Source organism: Ammodytes marinus, assembly GCF_949987685.1.
Source record: "Ammodytes marinus genome assembly, chromosome: 15".
In the NCBI taxonomy this organism is placed as follows: domain Eukaryota; kingdom Metazoa; phylum Chordata; class Actinopteri; order Uranoscopiformes; family Ammodytidae; genus Ammodytes; species Ammodytes marinus.
In genome coordinates, this window is record NC_137219.1 from 27,859,333 (window position 1) to 27,866,150 (window position 6,818).

Here is a 6,818-nt window from a genome sequence, read left to right on the forward strand (position 1 = left end):
ATTTAGTGGGTGCCTAATTAACAACAGGTTCAAAACAGTATCTCTCAATCTTCCTCGTGTCTCACTTTTGTTTGCTAGTTGCGATCGTCTCAACGGACACCCGCCCCCTCTCACTCTTCCTAGCATATGCCTGTCTTTTTTCCTCCTTTGTGTGTGTGTGTGTGTGCGTCATTTAGCCTGCTTGTTTTTTTGTGTTTTTTTTTCTTTCGGCGCTAGTAGTTCCTAAATATATTTAATGTAGAAGCCTGGCTGAGGGGAGGAGACAGAAGTTACGAGAGACGGAGAGAGAGAGACAGAGAGAGAGAGACGAACGGTAGCCTATAGGCCTACAGTTGTTTATAAACAGGCATAAAAGTGTCATATAAGTGTGCGATTAATTTAGATTAATTAATCAAAGAGCCTGTAATTAATTAGATAATTTTTTTAATCGCTTGACAGCCCTAATTATAATGTATCAACAAGCAAATACATTGAGTAAAGAATCAATATTGTTGTGAAATAATTTGTTTTTGACACTTATTAGTCAAAGGTAGCAAGCAGCATTTAATCAATTAATCAATAAAAAAACATTATAACATAAAGGTGCGAACATACTACACGCGTTACCCGCGTATGCTTTACGCGCGTAACGCAGCTAAAATGTTGCTTGATCATTTTGTGTCAAAAATGGTTCTACGCGCGTAACGCTGTACTTGTTGTGAAAGTCCCCCGGACATAGCCGTCATGTTTGGGTTCATAATATGAGGCGGTAGCCGCCCGCACACAACAGGGTGAGTTAACTAATGCTATACGGCGCTAACTTGTTTTATCGGCTAAAGCACAGCCGCACATATTCACTGAATTAACCAGGAAGTCCATTCTATTGGTTTACTTTCCCCACGTCTTCTATTCCTGAGCTGCTGTCATATAGCATCGGCCGCCTGCAATACATTTTCCTCATCGGTGTCTCTCAGCCTCTGTGTACACTGTTCTCCGACCGTGCCAATGTATGTGACGTCGCGTCAAGCCCACCGCTGATTGGCCAACGCGGCTAATCGTCACGCGTAGGAGCGTAAAAAGTTAAATTTTTTGAACTCCGCGCGTAGGTACGTAGGCGCGTTAGGTGCGTATATACGCGGCTCATACGCGGCTAAAGTGTTGCTTTAGCGCGAGTAACGCATCTACGCGCCATGTACGCGCGTAAACCAATGGTTCCCTATGGAAAAAATTATGATTTTATACGCGTCTTTTCGCGTGTAACGCATTTAGTGTGTTCGCACCTTTACAGTTAAAAGAAACATAGTTAAAGGAGCTCCAAGGAACTTTGTGTTCATTCTAGCGTCTCCTTTGGACAAAAGCGGAAATGCTTTTACTATGCAAGCTGTTGTTCCTGGGTGAGCGTACCCATGACAAAGGCATAAAGAAAAACTATCTAAAAATAGCATTCATTGTACTGATGGTCTCGATTGCTGTTACATGTCATTTATTTTTTTTTTTTTAAATATTTTAAAGTTCCTCGCAGCACCTTTAATTCAACTTTCAAAAAACTTAAAAAAATATTTTTTGATTTAGAATGAAATTAATAAAAGTTTCTATACAAAGGCTTTACAAAGTAACATTAGTAACATTGTGATACTGCTTCCTGCTTTAATATTTACAATTCCCATTCAAAGACGTGCTCCCTTTAAAAGATCAAATCCAGCCCATCATTAGTGAGTTATTAACAGAAAATACAGAAGAGCAACTCTTTCTCATACCCAGGGGGCAAAGTGATTTTATGGACATGGAGCGTTGTAAAAGGTTGTTCACCAAAAATGACATCTAGGACCTTCCACGATCACAACCTGGGTGGACAACCTTGTCAACAAGCTGCTGGTAAGCTACAGTGGGCCGACAGCAAATCAGAACCACTGTTTAAGTGAATGGGGGTGAATGGGGATGGGCTAATGGGGACTTTTTTAAACTTATAGATACCATTATGAGACTTTGCCAGTTGATTTCTGACATTAAAACAAAAACTTTTTGTATTACAGTATTTTCCAAAATGTTTAAATAAATATGAAAAATCATCAATATCTTACTAATGATGCGAAATTTTGCATATCTGCAAAGCCCCAAAATCTAGATGTTGGAAGAAAACCAAGTCAATTTGTTTTTAAATTTTGAAAACAAAACAAGTGTCCAACTGCCTGAAGCCTTTCCTAATCACAGTTCAAATTTGATCAATAACCCATAGAAAATACATTTTTTACACAGTTACATTTCATGTGCCATGGACCAAAAGTGTCCTTTTGGAGTCTCCAGCTGGTATTTTAGGAAACGGCTAGACATTCCCTTGTAAAAAATTCATTTTCTATGGGTTATTGATCAAATTTGAACTGTGATTAGGAAAGGCTTCAGGCAGTTGGACACTTGTTTTGTTTTCAAAATTTAAAAATAAATTGACTCTGCTTTTGTCCAACATCTAGATTTTGGGGCTTTGCAGATATGCAAATGTACGCATCATTAGTAAGATATTTATGATTTTTCATATTTATTCAAACCTTTTGGAAAATACTGTAATACAAAAAGTTGTTGTTTTAATGTCAGTAATCAACTTGCAAAGTTTCATAATGATATATATAAGTTTAAAAAGTTCCCTATTAGCCCACCCTCATTCGCTTAAACAGCGGTTCTGATTTGCTCTATGTCGGCCCGCTGTAGCTTTCCAGCAGCTTGTTGACAAGGTTGTCCACCCAGGTTGGGGTCCTGGAAGGTCCTGGATATCATTTCTGGTGAACCTTTTACAACGCTCCATGTCTGTTTTTTTAAAAAAAGGGGGTTTTGCCCCCTAGGTATCAAGTGACTGTCAATGAGAATGCAGGACGAGTCAGCACAAATAGTCCGTCCACAATGACAGAAAAGGGTTAAGTAGAGCTGCAGCACATACACCTCTCACTACAGAGATCAACGCACATGTGGGAGTTCAGTGGTGCAGGAACCATGTGCACTGCTTTATAGAGATCTGGAAAAAAGTCATGTGAACACATGCGTCATCCATCACCATATTCTCCACAAGGGAAATCCACATAGAACCTATTATTTCTTTCTTATATATATATAACTACTGACAAACTATTTATTTCTGTGGTTATCTGTGGCAATCTATCATACAAGCAGAATTGGGATTTAATGAGTATTTACACTTATGGTACTGTATATCTGTCTCATCTTGTCAGAATAGAAAAGCTAAAACATGATCAATTACAATGAAATACGTCTTTTTGTTTATCTCAGGTTTGTGTTTACCATGGCAGGTTGGTGCAATGCAGTGGCCCTGGAATCTCCAGCGTTCCCGTCAACGTGCCCTCTGACACGGTCAAACTGCGCTTGGAGAAGAGCCTGATCTTCAGGGTGCCCCGGGCAGCCTTCTATAACCTGTCCCGGCTGTGCTACCTGTGGCTGACCTACAACTCCATCCTGTCCATCCACCCCTCCAGCTTTGTCAACCTGAAGGCCCTGAGAGAGCTGCGTCTGGATGGGAACCAGCTGACGTCCTTCCCCTGGGAGGGGCTTAGAGACATGCCCCGCCTCCAGACTCTGGGTCTCCATAACAACCGTCTGTCCAGCCTTCCGGCTCACGCTGCTCTATTTCTCCCCAACATCACTTACCTGGACGTGTCCAGCAACAGGTGTGTCCAGATACCACACAACCATAGGAGCCACACAGTAGCCTGCAGGAATTCAGCACACTATCCCTGTGTTCCAAATCTCATACTCTTTCTTTTTCTATTCTACATACTACATCTGAACACACCAGAATCTAGTTAGCATGCAGTAGACACGGTTTGGACGTACTTTTACTTATTTATTTCATCATAACATTACGCATTGATCTTGCCTCTTGCTTTTATATCCATCACATCGCCGGTTGTTTTATACAGGCTCGTCGATGTGACTTCACTTCTGGTGCGCACTGGATTGTGGGTCAGAATCATGAGTAAAGCATGTTTTTTTTCAACGCGTAAAATCTTGGACGGATGTAGCAGACATCCGGGTATTTTTAAGCATTCTAATCTGACCACAAGAATTTGGACATCCTAAATCCTAAAACAGACATTGGGAAGGATTTTTACCTGCTCCGCCATTGTAGGCGCATAAACATTCACCCACCTGTCGCTCTGGCGTGCACCGGCAGTGAGACCATGAGTGAGACGGGTTTCGGTTTGTAGCGTTCTCTCTTGTGATTGGATATTAATTTTGGGATACGACAAAAAGTTTATTTGCCGACTACATGTGCAGAGCATGACTGAGAGATCGGCTTTATGAAACACGCACATTATGTAAGTGATCACTGTATGAATAAAGGGCGATTTAACACTTATATTAACATAAATAAATCGCTTACTTCACCTTTAATAAAACCTAGTCAAATGATCACTCAAAATTCAATAATAAATCAATTACTATTGAACTTATAAATCTGATAATATGACCACAATACTGCAGGTTAATGAGTTCTTGACGTGTTAGAGGTTGATTTACCACAAAATATTCACACAAAATAATCACAAACACTTCTGGTTACACTATTAAACAAGTTTATTTTAACACAAACAAAACACAGTCAATGCACAGCAATGTAATCAGCAGGGATCAGAGGAGCGTGTAGCAAGGTACAACAGTGATTTCCAGCAGGGGATTGAGGGACAGTGTTCCGTTGGATTTTCAGAGTGAGGTGTATTCTTATACACTTCACTCTGTAGACCTCTCGCAGCAGACAGCACATCAACTTATTACTGGTAATATTACTAGGGTTAGGAAGGATACACACAAAGGTGCAAGCACACTCAACATTTCCGTGGGAATTTCCAGTCTTTTAATCTCCTCTCCTCTCCTCTCTTCTCAGGTTGACTATTTTATCTGCTGAGCTGCTAGACCTTTGGTTTCCTCTGGCAGGACAACAGGGAGGCCCAGTTCAAAGAAGAATTCTGGGTACAGAATGTTTTGGAGTAATAAAGACACATTATATTCTAGTGATGTCTTGATTTAGACCAGCAAAGACATGGAAACACACATATATTTAGATAAACACAGCTTTACTCAAGCAGGGCCAAGTGAACATCCATGAAGTTTAAGGCTTCCTTATAGAGTTAACAGGTTGACCTGTCCATGGTAGCTATGGTTTACAGTCTGCTTGATTTAAGATTGATTGATTCACTATAATGTTGGACACATTGTATCACAAACAGGTGCATCTCAAACAACATTCACATCACATCATTTGTGAGAAGGACTTTGTTAGAAAATAGTTTGAAGAATAAACTAAACAATACTGAAATGTGTTTTATACTGTGCAATTGAAAAGCTGCCTTTACTGCCAACTCCTTTACTATAGAGAAGGTTTTTCCAACCAAAATATGACACATATATCAACCATGCCAATAATAATATAACCAAATCAAATTGTCGTGGATACCCAGGTCTTCATGACAACCCCTGGCTGTGTGACTGTCAGATCTCCTTGGTGATGTCCTTGTCCATGTCCCTGGGGAGTCCTGTGGTGCTCATGGACCAGCTGCTGGTCTGCAGAGGCTCTCTGGGTCAGTCTGAGCTGCTCTCTCTGTGTATGAGGCCTTCAGTCCAGCCTGCAGCCACCACAGTCACCTCTCCACTGGGCAGCAACGTCATCCTGCGCTGTGACGCCACCGGCTACCCAACACCCACCCTAAGCTGGATCAAAACCTCAGCCTACACGGGTAAGACACAACACACACCCACACACACGCACGCACGCACACACACACACACACACACACACACACACACACACACACACACACACACACACACACACACACACACACACACACACAAAGGTGACAGAATGATGCCACTACCATCTGAGTATCAGTCCAGTCATGTTGTGATTTGGTTGTCTGTACAGATTGTTGCAGAGAAGACATCATTGAGAACTCGGACCAGCTACCCAAGAGTTTGGAGAGTTGTAAGTGGTGCTTTTCTCCTTTCCTGCATGAGCAGTATTTACAGCAGACAGGGTTCTTGTCAAGGTGTCATAATAAAGCCATAACGACGTTAGGAATTTTTCAAAAACCAGTTCAGATGTCATTTCAATATAGAAGTTATTTGTGAAAAACATCATTTGTAGCTGTAGTGAAGTTCTTGAGGTGAAATACTCTGGTCACTGCCCTGGTGAAATGATTTGTTTTAGGTCAATGGAATACCACTGAGGGTTATGGCTACACCAGCTGCTAACATGAATACAAAATACAATCACCATCTCTTGATTCGTTCTCCACAGTATCACTCACTCATGATCGGGCTGTCCCACTCCAGTTCTCTTCTCAGGTTAACAACCGTACTATGAGCTAGGCAGCATCAATTTCAGTTAATTTAGGTTAACCAAAAGAGGTCAATATTTGCAGTGTTTCCATTTATCTTTAACCATGTGCCATAGCCCTCTGCTCAGACTCTTCACTATAATATGTATGACCAACTGGCAGATTATATTTGGGACAAGGCTATTGCTATATCACATACTGTCCCCTACAAAAGTATTGGAACAGTGAGGCCAATTTCTTTATTTTTGCTGTAGACTGGAAACATTTGGGTTTGACACCAAAAGATGAATATGAGACAATAGATCAACATTTCAGCTTTCATTTCCAGGTATTCACATCTGGATCTGATACACAACTGTGAAGATAGCATTATTTGTAAAGGAACACCACATTTTTAGGTGAGCAAAAGTATTGGAACAGATAGACATAAAATAGATTAAAGTGAATAAAACCTAATATTTTGTTGCAAATTCTTCTCTTGCAATAACTGCATCAAGC